We start from the raw sequence: 18,019 nt of genomic DNA on the forward strand, positions 1-18,019 counted from the left end.
CAGGACTATGAGAAGCATAGAAATCAAGGGAAAACACTGATGTCAGAAAGCAATCACTGTTACTCAGTAGATAACTTACGGTGTTTACTATCTTTTTCAGATTTTAGTGGCAGAGATAAACAGACTTGGTATGAGAGAGAGATATCTTCTGAATTTAAAGATTATATAAGTACGTGGTTTTGAATTAAATAAGAAACTTACTTAAAGTGTCAAACTTGCAACAGTTGTGTTTCTCCCTCCCAAAGCAAGGAAAAGATATAGTGAAGTGACATAATGCACTTTAAAAACCTATGACAATATCACTCCTTGGAGATCCTTTCTTAACCTTTTAAGCAGGTTCTGCGGGGGTTGTATTTATCCCACAGGATGCATTTGAATTTTTATTTTTTTTTTTTTAGTCTTTTAGGTAGTGCATTTTTATTCCATCAAGTATTACTTAACTGACATCTTTACATATGAATGTGTGGATACTTTTGTTGCTGTTATGAATTAATCCATTTCTCTTGCTGGTTACTCTTGCTGTCTCCTAAAGATAATACAATTGTTGATAATTTATTGCATATATTTTTCATGTTTTCACTGGAACTTATCACAAAGCATGCATAGAATTGTATGCATTAACTGGATATAGTAAGCATGCAAGTGAATTAAGAATATTTTTCTTTCTAGCAGAGGAGAAATCTTACTCAGAGAATGTTTTCTTTTTATAAAGCAATAAGGACCGTTCGTGATCATTTAATGTCCTACAAAAATGGTATGGCTAGCAGCATTGTCTGATAATGTTCATTGGAATTAATTTAGGCAAGTTGAAATAGTTGATATTACAACAAAGAAAATGTTTCAATAGTGTTCAAACAACAGATTTATTCCAACAGATTTCATAGGATTCAAGATAATGCATTCTTGTGCTTAAATGTTAAAATGTTTTGGCATATTACTGAGGAATGCAGCAGTCATCATGCTACATGTAACTTTATTTAAGTTTTTATTTAACATTATTAGTTAAATAAATGCATTTTCTCTCATTGTGCTTCAATAGTGCTTGTGCTATATAATAACACCAGGCATTACCTGTATCCATGTTTATGGATCTGAAGTATTACTTCTATGCTGAAGCACACATCCTTTGCATGGGTTGGTAGAAGATGGGTTTGTATGTTCTTGTTGTCATTGCCTGTAATTTCACCATACTTTGTTCTATTAATTGCTTATTTTTTTGCCTCACACATATAATGTTCAGCAAATCACCAAGTTCAAGTAAGAAAACACAACAAATAATTGACTGTCCTTTTATTTTTACTGAACAAATCAGCCATAAGCATCTCTCAAAATTCTCAAGCATGTTAATTATTCTAAATCATTCCTGATTTTCAACAGTTCTTCAGATCATTCAAGCTGTAAGTATACATACTACAATTAGAATTTTGGCTTACATAGCTAACCAGTTTAATTAGCAATGCTTGCAAATTCCTTGTGTTACTGACTGACAACAAATTAACACTTGCATATTTATCTGTAATATAAGGTACCAATGTTGCTAACTACATCAATATATCTCTAATCAAGAGGAAAAGACAGTAGTATTGCACATGTTAATTTCTTATCTGAAGAACACAAATTATTGTATTCTCAAGGAAAATATTTATATTAGGAAACAGCTATTTCCCTGAATTTGCTTGAATTTTCATGGTTTCACGTTAAGATAAATGCTGAAATAAAGCAAACTGACAGAATATGGTGTATTCTCTTTGCAAATGCAAATTATTTTCATATATTTTGTAACATTTGCTGAGTCCAATTCATAACCATTTTTCACCTGTTTTAAACATGTAACTTTTTCTGCCAAATTTTTTCTGTCTAGAGAACAGCAGGTTGTGAAAATGCAGCTGTAATGGGTTACATGCTTCCCAAAGTTATGTGAATCTGAGGTGAAAAAGTTAAACTAAAAAATCTTTACTGTACTGGAGACAAATAATTGCCTTTTGCACAAGAAAAAAAATCTGTAAAAAACTGCTTTCTTTTTTTGATGTTGCAAACACATCATCAGTTCAACAGGCAAAGACATAAGTTCTACTCATTTATGGAGGGTAATGTTTTGGAAACTACTTAGTCCTCTGGGAAAATTATTCTTGTCCCCAGTATTCATTCTGTATCATAATATTTGTAGCATTTTTTTCCAAAAATGGCAAGTAAATGAAATCCAAGTTCTACTGACTCTTAAAAGACTAGGAACATAGAAGAATTTAGTTTTAGGAGAGCTTTGGTCAAGCGAACAGTTTTCAGAGGCTGACCTGTGAAAGTTAGTCACTTTGAAAAACAGCTCAGAATTCCAAATTCGTCAACAAAATTTGAATGTTATCCAACTGATACTTGAACTTCCCTTTTGAAATTCTTTCATTTGCTCCTGACCACGCTGAAGTTGGTGTTCCTATTCTTATAGCATAGGATGAATAATCTGAAAAAGATTATTTGTTTGTAGAATGATTATGTTAGATTTATGGCAAATGAGCCATATAAATGCTATAATTTTTGTTTATACTTATGATTATAGTACACTATACTAATGACTTCGAAGTTTTGAAAAGGGAGAAAATATTGAAATTTAATCTAATTCTTAGTTTAAAATATCTCCGGTAAAACAATAGAAGAAAAGGTGATAGCTCTTGATTTGCTTACTTCAAGACAAATTTACCCCCATCCAATGTGAAAACTGTATAATGATTTAGTCATGACAAGAAGAGTTATTGCTGATCTTGAGCCAGCTTTCAACCAACCATGGGTGATTACCCCAGCCTTCTGACATCACTGAAGATTTTTTGGGACCACACAGCTAACTCTTTGTGTGATGGACTTATTTGCCTGAAAATAGTAGGATAATCTTCTTTCCTTTTATTTCAATGTTTTTCTGGATTTTAAGTTTCTGATCTTTATTATATGGAAGAATTCATCTTTCTTTTTATTTTTCTTGAACATATGCCTTTCACAAAAACCTTTACTGAAGATGTATTCCTAAAATAGTTTCTTTTTTTTTTCTGTCACTGGACTTAAAGAGGCAGAAACAAAGGTAGTTTATGCATAGTAAAGTTTAACAAAGTTCTTGGAAACAGGATTTAAAATATTTTTCACTGGTGAGGTGCAAGGCTTTCATTTTTCTTAAAGCCTTTTATTTCCTTTCTTGAGATTGCATATATTTCTTGATATAATCTAAAATATTGCATATGTAATCCTAGTATGTGTGTATAAATTATTAAAGTTATAAAGCAAGTATTGGTGTATAAAGTATTAAAGTCTGACTTTTCTCAGACAGCAAATACTGTGGATATCTATTTGCAATATCTTGTAATAATACACTTAATTGAAGAAACTTCAGGTTCATTCGTATGTTGTGCATTCTGGAAAGCTGAAATATGTCACATTTTTGCACACTTCTTTTTAGACTCCTTATTAACTTTAAATCCTCTTAGAATTTAACATTCTTTCTTCTGTAGAGAACTGTGCTGAGGAAAATGGTATTTCCTTCTAAGGCACCCACAACACATGATAAAATGGGATGAATGGAATGCTCTGCTCCAACGAGGATTTCAAGAGAGGTGTATTTACTTAAATCGGGAATTGCACTTGTTTCATTCAAGGGCGACCTTTCCATCCACAAATATCAGTGATATGCAGCTGACCAAATACCATTTTAAGTCTGAAAAGATATTTAATTAAATATTTCCCAAAATACTTCTTCAGTGTTGATCCTTATCAAATTTAGTGTTTTGAATACTTTCTTTCATTTCAAAAATCCCACAACAAATTGCAATGTATTTCCTCAGAGCAGACTTCAAATTTATTTAATTGAAACGAGAAACCAAAGAAGGAAAATATCTATTGAAAAGTGTTTTTCACCTCTATTTTTCTTTCCTAGTATTAAACAGGCAATTCCCAATGTATTTCTGAAACATTTTTCTGCTGGAAACAAAAGACCAACATAATCTGTAGATACAGAAGATTTTAAGGATTTCTTATTTATGCATATTGAACATATATGAATCTTGTATCTTTTTTGATACGGTATATAAAGATCCTGACCTGTTGAGTATACTTTGGTGGTGTAAGGTAACTCTGTATAATACTATAGGTACAACTACACATACTTGCAAATCTGAATTTTGGAGGGTTTTTTTTTGGTGTATATTTTCATAAAATATTCTGTTACAGCTAGGTTATCTGCTGTTCTGTACGTGAAAGAATATGAAAAGAGAAAGCAAAATACACAGTAAAATTAGATATTTCTTTTTCAAAATAAAAGCGGTTTTGAACACAGACAGATACAGAAGAGAACGTGATGACTAATACCACAGCGATTCCAGTACCAGGCCTGTGAACCAATGATTATGATTGCTTTGTACATTTTCTTTAAATTTCTTCAGTGAGATAGCAGTACAGAAAATTCTGTCTGTTGGAGTTGAGTAGTAATAGTTTGTGCTTACTATATATATATATGTATATATATGTGCAGTTATGTGCCCGTATAAAAATATATTACTGACTATATCAATATAATATTCTCGAGTGGGGGAACTCCGTCTTATGGTGGAGGAGCTAAGGGAGGAGGTGAAGAGGCTGAGGACCATCAGGGAGTGTGAGAGAGAGATAGACAAGTGGAGCAGGGCCCTCTCACTAACTCAGCAGCCTGCTGGAGCTGGTGTGTCCAAACACCATCCACCTGCAAACTGCAAGGTTGGGGGAACAAAAGATGGGGAGCGGCAGCAAGTTCCTGCCAGATGAAAGAAACCTGCTCCCCTCACCCAGACACCAAAACCCCAGATCCTCCTAGTGAATAAGTACCAGATGCTCCAGGTGGAATCTAATCCTGAGGATGAGGATGATGGTTCCCACAGCCTAGAATCCTTCCCTAGGCTGCACCATCCTCAGAAAAAGATAAAAACATCCTCCATTACAAAGAAGAGGAGGGTGATTGTTGTAGGGGACTCCCTCCTAAAAGGAATGGAAGGACTCATCTGCAGACCGGACCCACTCCACAGAGAGGTCTGCTGCTTACCAAGGACATCAGTGAAGGAGGTAGCTAGAAAACTTCCTTCCCTGGACCATGAAACAGACTACTATCCTCTGATAGCAGTCCAAACTGGTAACGATGGTCTAGTAAACAAAAAGGCCAAAACCATCAAGAAAGACTTCAGGGCTATTGGGAAAATGATGGAGGGCTCTGGGGCACAAGTAATATTCTGCTCCATCCCAAGGCTAAATAGAGAGGAGTGGGAAGCCAGGAAGAAGAATTCCATTAATACCTGGCTCCGAGCCTGGTGCAAGGAGAGGGGCCTTGGCTTCTTTGATCATGGGGTGGCTCACACACCCCCAGGCTATCTCGATAAGGATGGGACACGTGTGTCTCCTAGGGGGGCTAAAGCCCTTGCTAGAAACCTAGCTAAGCTCATAAATCGAGCTTTAAACTAGATGTGAAGGGGGAGGGGGTTGAGCCCAGGCTAGACAGGAACGAGCCTGGACGTGGGGCACTGGTATTTGGGAGAGGGTGTGCTGGTGAGGGCCACCAGTACCTCACCACACAGAAAGTGGGGGAGAACACACCTCGGGGTGCTAAGGGAGATACGGGCACTCTGGTGTTAACTACTCCAGTGACCAGGCAGTTGGGAACAAACCCTGTTCCCTCTAGGAGGGCTGAAGGCTCGGCAGCTCAGCTGAAGTGCATTTACACCAATGCACACAGCATGGGGAATGAGAAGGAAGAGCTGGAAGCTGTCGTAGGGCAAGGAGCCTATGATGTCGTTGCCATCATGGAAGCGTGGTGGGGTTACTCATATAACTGGAGTGCAGCTATGGTGGGGTACAAACTATTCAGGCAGGACAGGAAGGGTAGGAGAGGAGGTGGGGTAGCCCTCTTTGTAAGGGAGGACTTGGACTCCATTGAGATGGATTGTGACGATCAGGAGGGTGAGTGCCTGTGGGTTAAAATCGGAGGAGCCCATAAGAAGGTAGATTTTGTGATGGGAGTCTGTTACAGACCACCCAGCCAAGGAGAAGCAGCTGATGAGCTCTTCTATAAACAGCTGGGGTTAATCTCTAGATCAATGCCTCCCGTTCTTGTGGGAGACTTCAATCTGCCTGATATCTGCTGGGAGTACGACACAGAAGAAAGGAAGCAGTCTAGGAGGTTCCTGGAGTGCATAGGAGACAACTTCCTTGCACAGTTGGTGAATGAACCAACAAGGGAGGGTGCCCTCCTGGACCTGCTGTTTGTGAACAGAGAAGGCCTTGTGGGGGATGTGGCAGTAGGTGGATGCCTAGGACTAAGTGACCATGAGATGATAGGATTTTCTGTTCTAGGTGAGGTGAAGAGGGTTGTTAGTAGGACGGTAGCATTAAATTTACAGAGGGCAGACTTTGAACTTTTCAGAAGGCTGGTTGGCAAAGTCTCATGGGAAACAGTACTCAAGGGCAAGGGAGCCCAGGAGGGCTGGGAGCTCTTCAGAAAGGAAATCCTAGCAGCTCAGGAGAAAGCCATCCCCGTGTTCTGGAAAAAAAGCCGGCAGGGGAGAAAGCCAGCTTGGTTGAACAGAGAGATCTTGAGTGATATCAAGAAGAAGAGAAATGTTTATGGGCTCTGGAAGAGAGGACAGGCTTCTTGGGTGGACTGCAGGAGGGAAGAGATTGTGTAGAGAAAAAATCAGAAGGGCTAAGGCTCAGCTAGAATTCAGATTGCCCAAGTCTGTGAAAGATAATGAAAAATCTTTCTACAAATATATAAATAATAAAAGGAGGACTAGGGAGACCATAGAGTCCCTATTGGATGCAGAAGGAACAACAGTGACAGGGGATGAGGAAAAAGCTGAGGTACTTAATGCCTTCTTTGCCTCAGTCTTTAGTTGTAAGGAGGGTCGTTCCGTCTGTGTACTAACCCAGGAGCTAGAGGAGCAAAATGAGGCTCCCATGATCCAAGAGGAGGTGGTCAGAGCCTTGCTAGCCCGACTAGACACCCACAAGTCTATGGGGCCGGATGGGATTCATCCAAGGGTATTGAAGGAGCTGGCGGATGTGCTGGTCAAACCCCTTTCCATCATCTTCCAACAGTCCTGGAAGACTGGGGAAGTCCCACTGGACTGGAGGCTGGCTGATGTTGTGCCCATCTACAAGAAGGGTCACAGGGAGGATCCAGGAAACTCCAGGCCTGTCAGTCTGACCTCAGTGCCAGGGAAAGTCATGAAGCAGGTGATCTTGAGTACTATCATGAAGCACATGCAAGAGAACCGGGTGATCAGGCCCAGTCAACAAGGGTTCACAAAAGGCAGGTCTTGCCAAACTAACCTGATCGCCTTCTATGACAAAGTGACTCGGCTGCTGGATGAGGGAAAGGCTGTGGATGTGGTCTTCCTGGACTTCAGTAAAGCCTTTAACACAGTTTCTCACAGCATTCTGCTTCGGAAACTGTCAGCCTCTGGCCTGGGCAGGCACACACTCTCCTGGGTGGAAAACTGGTTGGATGGCCGAGCCCAGAGAGTGGTGGGAAATGGTGTGGAATCCAGCTGGAGGCCAGTGACAAGTGGGGTTCCCCAGGGCTCAGTGCTGGGTCCAGCCCTGTTCAATGTCTTTATCAATGACCTGGATGGAGGCATCGAGTGCACCCTTAGCAAGTTTGCAGACGACACTAAGCTGGGTGGAAGTGTCGATCTGCTGGAGGGTCGGGAGGCTCTGCAAAGGGATCTGAACAGGCTGGACCACTAGGCTGAGACCAATGGGATGAGGTTTAACAAGGCCAAATGCTGCGTCCTGCACTTGGGGCACAACAACCCTATGCAGTGCTACAGACTAGGAGAAGTCTGTCTAGAAAGCTGCCTGGAGGACAAAGACCTGGGGGTGTTGGTTGACAGCGACTGAACATGAGCCAGCAGTGTGCCCAGGTGGCCAAGAAGGCCAATGGCATCTTGGCTTGTATCAGAAACGGTGTGACCAGCAGGTGCAGGGAGGTTATTCTCCGTCTGTACTCAGCACTGGTGAGACCGCTCCTCGAATACTGTGTTCAGTTCTGGGCCCCTCACCACAAGAAGGATGTTGAGGCTCTGGAACGAGTCCAGAGAAGAGCAACAAAGCTGGTGAAGGGGCTGGAGAACAGGCCTTATGAGGAACGGCTGACAAAGCTGGAGGTGTTTAGCCTGGAGAAGAGGAAGCTGAGGGGAGACCTCATTGCTCTCTAGAACTACCTGAAAGGAGGTTGTAGAGAGGAGGATGCTGGCCTCTTCTCCCAAGTGACAGGGGACAGGACAAGGGGGAATGGCCTCAAGCTGCACCAGGGGAGGTTTAGGCTGGACATTAGGAAAAAATTTTTCACAGAAAGGGTCATTGGGCACTGGAACAGGCTGCCCAGGGAGGTGGTTAGTTCACCTTCCCTGGAGATGTTTAAGGCACGGGTGGACGAGGTGCTGAGGGGAATGGTTTAGTGTTTGATAGGAATGGTTGGACTCGATGATCCGGTGGGTCTCTTCCAACCTGGTCATTCTATGATTCTATGATTCTATGATAATGTTACTATTATGTAATAAAATGTTATACTTAATCTTACATGTGTTGCACACACACGTTTTTGTTTTGCTCCAAGTAGGAAAAGTAAGTATTCCCAGACCTTTTAAACCATCCATTGATGAAACTGTGCAACTCAGTTACAGAGAAGACCAACTTCCTCAGGAAGACAGTTTAGGGACTCCTCTTTCCAGCTACATTGTGCTGAGTATGTGTATCATTAGAAGAAGGAGGCTATTCTAGGCTGAGAGTATATGATGATTTAACAGGTCTCTAGATTCACCTGGCCCCGTAGACAATTTTAAATATCATTTCTCCTAAAAGCTGTGTATCTGTAGTCCTCCCTAATTATATGTTTTGCTGTTATTTGGATAGCAATTCTTCTTCCTGTAGCATTATTTTTTCTCTTAAATTTTACTGAAACTCTGTCTTCAGTGGCATTGCAAACTGCATTTTTTGTCCTCATTTAGTCACATCAGGATCTTGTTTCTTCTTAGCCTTTCTATAGAGACAGTCAGTAATTGGCCAACTTGGGACTCTCATAGTGCATTGAAAAATTAGACTTTGTACTATAATACTAACATTGTGGAGTGCGTAATTCATAACATGCAACAAACTTTTTTCCTTATGTCTAGTTCAAATAAACATCTCATTACTTGTCAAAATAATGTACAGGAACCTCTGATTGCCCAGAAATTAAACTCTGCATCTCTATGTTAAATTCTCTTTATGAGATTTATCCTTTGAAATTATGTATTAGAGATTAGACTTTCTTTTCCCCATGATATGCTATAACACTTTTGTCAGATTTTCATTCCCATAACTGTATAAAGTATAGTTTTATGATTTTTTTAGAATTTTATTTGAGAGCAACATCATTTATATTAATAGTAGCACTTCATTCATGTCCCAGTTGTATATATATTACAGACACCTAGAGAAATAATGTGTAAAATTTAAATGGGGAAAATTTTGTTTTGAATTTGGGTTAAAGTTTCTTTTTTCCATTGTGTGTGCCAGAAATCCCTAAGACATAGGTGAAGATGAGAAACCAATTCCATGGATGGAAAATAGAAAGAAATGGAGAAAGGAAGTGTTTCAGATTGATTTTGGTTTTGTTATTATTTTTGCTTTTGTTTTTGGTTTTTAATGTATGTTTGTTTGTATTTTTACACTGAGAGAAGGAAGTAATTATTTCACGTCTAGTGAAAGGATCCAAGCTGCGTCTTATTTATCAACATGCCAAAGTTGTGGTGTCATCTTGCTGCATGTTATCACAAAATCATAGAATCATTGAAGAGTTTGGGTTGGAAGGGACCTTAAATATCATCTAGTTCCAACCACCCAGCCATGGGCAAGGACACCTCCCACTAGCTCAGGCTGCCCATGGCCTCATCCAGCCTGGCCTTGAACACCTCCAGGGATGGGGCATCCACAACTTCCCTGGCAACCTGTTCCAGTGTCTCACCACTCTCATGGTGAAGAAATTCTTCCTTATGTCCAATCTAAAATATCCTATATTATAATACTATAATATAATGCTATTGAGTTTCACTGCAATTACTATATTGTTCAAGATACCAAAAAAACCCCACTTTTCTTAAAAAATATTCAGATATGAAATTAGAGAAAGAAATTCTGTAGACAAGAACAGGGATAGAGGATCAAGCGTTCATTTGTATGGGTCTATGGTCTCTCAGCCTTGAATTTTGTCATTAAGTTAGTCTGCTAATTTTAAGGGCCATTCAAGATGATAGGCTTCAAGCTTCTAAACCGTTTTAGTCTAAATACTTCAAACTATGGCTGTCAGTCTTGAACAGCTAGCTAGTCTTCTCAGGTTTAACAATAAGTATATACAGAGAAACTTATATACACATAGTAGGGCTAGCTTTTCAACTTGTTCTTGTTCTTGCAATGTTTGTAGTGACAATGTCCATAAGGAACAGAAAAAACACCTGAGAAATTGGTGAGGAATGTAAGTATCTGAGAGAGAAGTAAAGAGAGTGCATGGTTGTAAGCTGGTAGATGTGGCTGAGAGGATGCAGTAACAGTGATTAAGGTAAATGGCAAAACCTGAATACTGGGGAAGGGACATTGAGTCATATGTTGTCCAGATAGGCAGTAAAACTGAGAGATTGAAAGTTGGTACCTCCTTATTAGGAATGTAAAAAGCATAAGGAAAGTGTCCTCGAAAATAGTGGATAGGGAAGCCATCATATTGTCTGTGCCTTTTAGCATGATAAAATGGCATAACGTAGCGCAGCATAGCATAGAATAGAATATTTCAGTTAGAAGAGACCTACAATGATCTTCCAGTCCAACTGCCTGACCACTTCAGGGCTGACCAAATGTTAAAGCATGTTGTTAAGGACATTGTCCAAATGCCTCTTGGATATTGACAGACAAAGGGCCACCTCTGTAGGAAACCTCTCCTTCAATGAGTGACCTCCCTTTCTGTAAAGAAATGCTTCCTTTCACATCTGAACCTCCTCTGATACAACTCTGAACTATTCCCACGTGGACCCAGAGAGAAGAGCTCAGAACCTCCTTCCCTACTTCTCCTCCTCAGGAAGCTGTAGAGAGCAATGAGATCACCCCTCAGCCTCCTTTTCTCCAAACTAGACAAGCCCAAAGTCCTTCTCCACTCATAGAACAAGTCTTCCAGCCCTTTCACTGGCTTTGTTGCCCTCCTGTGGAAGCATTCAATTACCTTAACCATAAAACTGGATCTCATTAATCCTAGGGACAAGCTATCTACTTCAAAGGGAGGAAGTTTACATGAAAAGCAGGAAATTATGTAATTACCTTCAGTCTCCTGGTTCAGTAGTACAGTTCATGATATCTAAATGTTTGGGATTTAAAAAACCTGTATGCTTTTTAAACATTTAACTTCATGTTTTAGTGTTTCTTGTTTTCAATGAAATGTGAACTAAGAGTTATTATTAGGTCTGTTTCTAATGTTAGCTGTACTGAATTGAAATACTGTTCTCAAAGATCTCATGTGTTATCCAGAAGTTATTTCTGTGTCTACTTATAAATTCCTTTCATATAGATAATGGAAATTTCATTTTATTCAATGGGTTTCACTACAAAATTATTAGAATTTCCAACTGCTTGAAATTGCTACAAAGGTTTAAAAAAGGACAATTCAACTGCAATGATATAGCTCAATCTGTTTCAAAGTATCTAGTTAGAAATTAATATACCTGTGTGTCTTTTCTTTTTTTTTACCCTGAATCAAGTTGTGTAATAACATTACTGAGCATTGTAGAAATTATTGCTCTTTCATTCCCAGTTTTAATTTGTGCCTGAAATGAATATTTTCCCCAATTGTATTTTTAATAATTTCCAATAATCTTTACTGGTTTTATTTTTTTTAAAAAATATATGTAAAAGAGAATAATGAGTCTTGAAAAACTGCTGCAGAGTGATAAAACCCTGACATCTAGATTAATACTTTGGTTATTCAGCTCTCATTACTTAAGGCTTAATCACTGTTATTTCAAGCTTTACTTTACTGCCACTGACATGGATTTAAAGTGAGTAAAATGATCAAACTCCACCTTTGAAAAGTAAAATCTAGAGATTCTTGCATCTAGTGTAGTGTCTTCCAAGATATTTTTTATTTCATTTTTGCACACCTGAGTAAAAGATACTTTGTGTCCACCATTGGAGACCCATAGTTAAATGATTTATATCTGGAGAAGCAGAGAAAAAAGTTTACTTTAAGCCTTCTTTAAGCTATTCACACTTTGATGAATAACAAAGAGTTGAAATATATTCTAGTCTTTTCTCTTGGAATATTCACATTTTCATCAACTGGAGAACTAAGTGACCTTCATGAGGACAGATACCCCCAATGAACAATGCTTCACATGTATGTTCCCTTTCTTCTCCACACATGTGAGGTGCTCTTCTAAGTATGGTTACATGTACAGAAGAAAAAGAAAATAAGAGGTTTTTTGATGCTGTCGCTGGTAGGTGTCTTATGAACTAACTGCTATCTGTCGTTGAACAAATGCAACACTGAAAGTTTCCTGGTTTAGAAGAAGAAATTTATGAATAAAAAAGATCAGAATTTGCCTGTATTTGGAGAATACCAATGTCTTGCAAGATAGAAGTGAAAAGGATGAGTATATACTAAGAGTAACTTTTTAAATTTTTTATTTTTAATTCATCATTTTTTCTTGAATCATTATTTAACGACAAGCTTTTAGCGATATCTACTTAGTTAATAAAAAATAGAATGTCAGAAGATGAAACAAGAGTGATATCTTGATCAATATCAAATATCACCTTTACCTATAGTAGAAAGCCTATTTGAATTACTGAGCTTATGAAATATATATACACACTTATTTTCAGACTAAAGTAGGAAGAAAGGAAAGAAGGAATAAAAGAAAGAAGAAATCAAATTTTAGAGCTCATATTTTAAGGAACTAAGGCAAGAGAACTCAAAAGGTCACAGAAATCCAGAAGCATGGAGTGCTTCTGTTACCTTTATAGCTATAGTTTTAATTCTAGTGCTTCTAAACTGATCATATGGTTTGTTATCATTACTTTAATGGTTTATTTTAGTTATGAAACAAATGTCTTACCTTACAGGCCCATTATGAGAGCCAAAACCTCACAGATTAGCAAAAATATGTGCAATTTAGTGAACAATAAACGTGAAATAACAATACGTAACAAAGAAAGACTGACCAGAAAACAGTCAATAGAATTTTTCAATATCACAGAATCATGGAATCACTAGGTTGGAAAAGACCCACAGGATCATCGAGTCCAACCATTCCCATCAATCACTAAGCCATGCCCCTCAGAACCTCATCTACCTGTTATCTAAACACCTCCAAGGAAGGTGACTCAATCACCTCCCTGGGCAGACTGTTCCAGTGCCCAATGACCCTTTCCGTGAAAAATTTTTTCTGGTGTCCAGCCTGAACCTCCCCTGGTGCAGCTTCAGGCCATTCCCTCTTGTCCTGTCCCCTGTCACCTGGGAGAAGAGGCCAGCTCCCTCCTCTCTACAACCTCCTTTCAGGTAGTTGTAGAGAGCAATGAGGTCTCCCTTCAGCCTCCTCTTCTGCAGGCTAAACAACCCCAGGTATCTCAGCCATTCCTCATAAGAATTCTTCTCCAGCCCTTTCACCAACTTCATTGCTTTTCTCTGAACATCCTCCAGAACCTCAACATCCTTCTTGTGGTGAGAGGCCCAGAACTGAACACAGTATTCGAGGTGTGGTCTCACCAGTGCTGAGTACAGAGGGAGAATAACCTCCCTGGACCTGCTGGTGACATCATTTCTCATACAAGCCACGATGCCATTGGCCTTCTTGGCCACCTGAGAGTAGAATATCTGAGAGCACCTGAGAGTAGAATACCAAAGAGAAGATATCATCAAACTGACAGTAGAACTGGGAGTCCATATGTGGTAGGAGAGATAAGATCTACAAAAGCTGGGGGTCATCAGCAGAAGTATGGTCATGGATGACCTTGTTGAGAGGGTATAATTTGTACTTTAATAATTGTAAATGCTTTTCACAGTACTGACTCCAAAAGCTGAAAGATATTTTTATGACTAAATTAATTTTTATTGTTCGTGCTCCTTCATGTATAATTCATGATTTTATACATAATTCATTCCACTTCAGTTGTTGAGAAACTGTTATTTTGTTACATACAACTTAGTGAAAAGTATATGTTAGGAACATTAACTATATAAGGCAGTTAGCTAGGTACTGTCAAGGATAAACAGCAACATTATTGACTTAGTTTTGGTCACATATCTTACAGAAGATTGTACAAGATGAAGGAGACAAACTCTAATGCCTCAGACTGGTTTCTACCTGTGGGATTTTCCCCCTTATATTCTGGTTAAGGAAGCTGGACATAAAAATCAATGACAGGAGGTACATCTGGTGTGATTAAACATCAGCTAAGTGATGCCAGGTGTGCTATAAAGATTGAAAGTACATTTTGTCAGTCTTGCCATATTGTTGGTGAAGCTCTGAAGCAGCCTTAAAATTCTGCCAAGAGTGCCGCGTTCAGGTCTTATCATCAGATCCACATACTTTACTTTCCTTTGGGGCTGTGTAAGATCATTTTCTCTCCCTTGTGAGTGTCCTCCCTCCCATAAGACCCATCAGTCATCCTCTTATGTTATGACATTCTCAATAACCTACAAAAATTCCCCGGGGCATTGTACAGACTGCTTGGTTTCAGTCTGTTGAGCTTTGATTTAAAATGTAACGCTTAAAACCCCACAGACTTTGAAAACAATTATGCACATAAATTCACAAAGAGGCTGGAGTTTCAGGGCTGACAGCTATTGCATACTAAACATGTGTGTGTAGTTTTTCTCCATTCCATAGCCTTGCCATGCATTAGCTTGCTTTGGGATTCCATCACAATACTTCCTAGGATTGTTGAAGAACAGCATTGCCACCAATAAATAGATTAGATTAGATTAGATTAGATTAGATTAGATTAGATTAGATTAGATTAAAATGAACAAGCTTCCTCCTTTAGAAGAAGAGAGTGTGTCACAGTCCACTTATGTGTGATGGTTCATTTCAGCTACGATCTCAGAGAGCAAAGGAAAAAACAATAATTCAACAAGTCAAGGGAGTTAAACTTCGGTCCAAACTGGAACCTCATTAACTGTGCCCACAAAGTGGCTTGCGATAGAAAGAGACAGAGAGAAGGAAAGAGAAGGGTCTCCCAGTGAGGGTCTGTAGTCATCATCACCCTGAACTGTTCTTCGTGCATGCTTTGTTGGGGTATGGTTCTGTGGTAAGTCTTGTCATTAATTTTCCTGTCTTTTTCTTTTTGCTTCATGGATCTTTCACAATGGTAGGGAACAGGGAGGCTTTGAGACCAAACATTTTTGAGATAAGGGCGTAGTTACGGGTACTAAACATTCATTGCTAGTTTGTACCAATATCGGTCTTTTACAAAATATTCCTGGTCTGCATCTGTGATTACAGTCAAGTTCTGAGGCTGAGCACCTGATGAGGAAGCCTTGAGGCAGAAATTGATCTGTTGACCGACCCTTACAGGGTGATGTTTGATTTGTTTTGTCACTTCTACTGGCAGGAGATACTGACCTTAAGTTTGAGGCAACTGGAGTAATATTCATACTTGAGATCTTGAATTGAAAAATAACAGAACAACACATCATATCACTTTTTCATTGTCACTGTTGCTTAACTGACATGTCATTCATGCAATGACATTTGACAAGTACTTTCTGTGCTGCCCCAAGGTGTGCAACACTTAAACCTCAATATCACTAGCAAAAAATACAGTATTTCATCTGGGTTTTTTTTCAGTGCTTTAACTTATGAAACTGAATGAATCCAGGGATGTTCTCATCACTGAAAAGTTTTGAGTTCAAACAAAGCTCATGTTGAGGGTGACTGGATATTATTGTTTGGCAGCTGTATGTCATTCCTAAAACTATTAGTGGTCTTAATATATTACTTCGAGGAATAAGGTGGGTGCTTAGTATAGGCACAGCACAGAGTTAGTTTGATCCTTGAATTCTTGCTCCATGTACACTTGTGAAGTGAGTTTGTGAAGATTTTGACATCCAGCGAATTACTGTATTATCAACATAATTTAGAACACCCTCCTGGAAAATGAACCTCAGTGGTTAATGCCAAGCAGGCTTCTGATAAGGGACTGTTTGTCCTTGGACACCTGATGAATGTTCTAATCTCCTTATTTAATTTCTTAATTCCCTAGATTTGTTAGTTTCTTCTTGTATTTATTTTGTTTTTTTCGCATTACCCCTCTAGCACTCGTATGTTCTGTTCTGATACACATTTAAAGGCAAATTAAGAATTCCCATGCTTTGTAACATGAGGTAGAGCCTTAGAAGATTTCTTCATAATCATTTTATGTAGTAATATGGTCAGGAGGTTACAAGCTAACAAACTTCCAGCTGTATCTGAAGATGTTATAAAAGTATAGGCATGTCATTTATGCTTTATTTCTAATCATAATGCTTAGATATCTGTTAATTTATGGCATAGTCTGAGTCTGGTTTACAGACATCAAAATGGGAAGATTGCAATGTGTCATCATGACAATGCTGACATTTTATTTTAAGTAATTCCTTTCCTTTGGAAGGATTCACTGCTATGGACAATACTTTTTTCTTGTTTTGTTCATGTTAAATACTAACATTCTGAAAACTTCAGGCCACCGCACATACAGTAATGTCATATATAGTCTTTTGTGGTGATTGAAAAAAAAGGAATGTCATTCTTTTTAATGAATTTAAGACTTCTACGGAAAAATATTATTCATTACATGCATTTACAGTAGGCTTTAGCTAGACAATTGAACATTTCCTAGCCTCACCACTAAGAAAATCTGTTTCCCCACCCTTAAACAAACAAACAAAAAAATCCCACCTTGGGCATAAGCATACTCAGATAAGAAACAATATCAGCATGGTTTATGTATCCTACTAATATGCCCTAGTTGTCCTGTGAGTAACTGATCTAGTCCTCACACCCTTTGTTTAGAACTGTCACAGATTCATGAAGATCTCCTTCTCCAGATATTGAAATTAATGGGAAAAATCACATTAAAGTCAGTGAAAAAAACCCAATCTTCTGGAATGAGAAACTCTCTGCCCATGTGTATTTCTTTTCCAATACATTAGGACTGAAATACTTTGCCCATATATTACCAAGTGCTATGCAGGAGCTACTAAGCTTTTTCCTGTTGAAGACAATGGAAGTCACACAATTATAATTTAGACATGCCAACAGTTTTAGAAGCACGTTTAAAATGTTTTCATGCAAGTTATCGCTCCACCTACATGATGTGAAGAGATGTAAAACACAGGAAAATTGAAATGTCTTGCTTTGTGGCCAATCCTTTGGACAGTGATATGCTGCCATAATAGGAGGCCTGAAATTCTCAAAGATTTTTAACTGCTGCTATATGTAGGTCCATTGCTCCGCTGCAACCATTAGAGAAATTACTGTCAGTTCTGGAGTGTCCTAACACTATAAGCATGTGCTTATTTCATGAGGGGGAAAAAAACCCAAACCAAGAAAACAGGCCTAAGTCAAATATATTTTTTCCATGTGAAAGACTGTAGTACTTCTAAATTAAGTTATCAAGCCATGAGTAGAATATCATTACTTGATGGCAAAGTCTAAATATAATGTGCAGTGCTGTTGCAGACAGAAAAAAAAAGCCATATAAACATGATTTTGAATAAAGGCAAGGAAAACTTAATGGCATCTTTTTCTGCCAAGAATACTCAACTGTCCTCAAAACCAGCTTCCGGACCCACACCTTTCAGAAGACCATCTAAGCATTTGCCTGACAAAGCAACATGTAAAATGATGAATTTGTTCCTCTGTGGGTTGTCAACCATGTGTAACATTCTTCTGTGACATTCTGTGACAAAAATATCAAAGTTGCTACAAATCAACCAATTGAATTATTGTCTTGAGTATTC

Source organism: Phaenicophaeus curvirostris, chromosome Z (genome assembly GCF_032191515.1).
Source record: "Phaenicophaeus curvirostris isolate KB17595 chromosome Z, BPBGC_Pcur_1.0, whole genome shotgun sequence".
Lineage (NCBI taxonomy): Eukaryota > Metazoa > Chordata > Aves > Cuculiformes > Cuculidae > Phaenicophaeus > Phaenicophaeus curvirostris.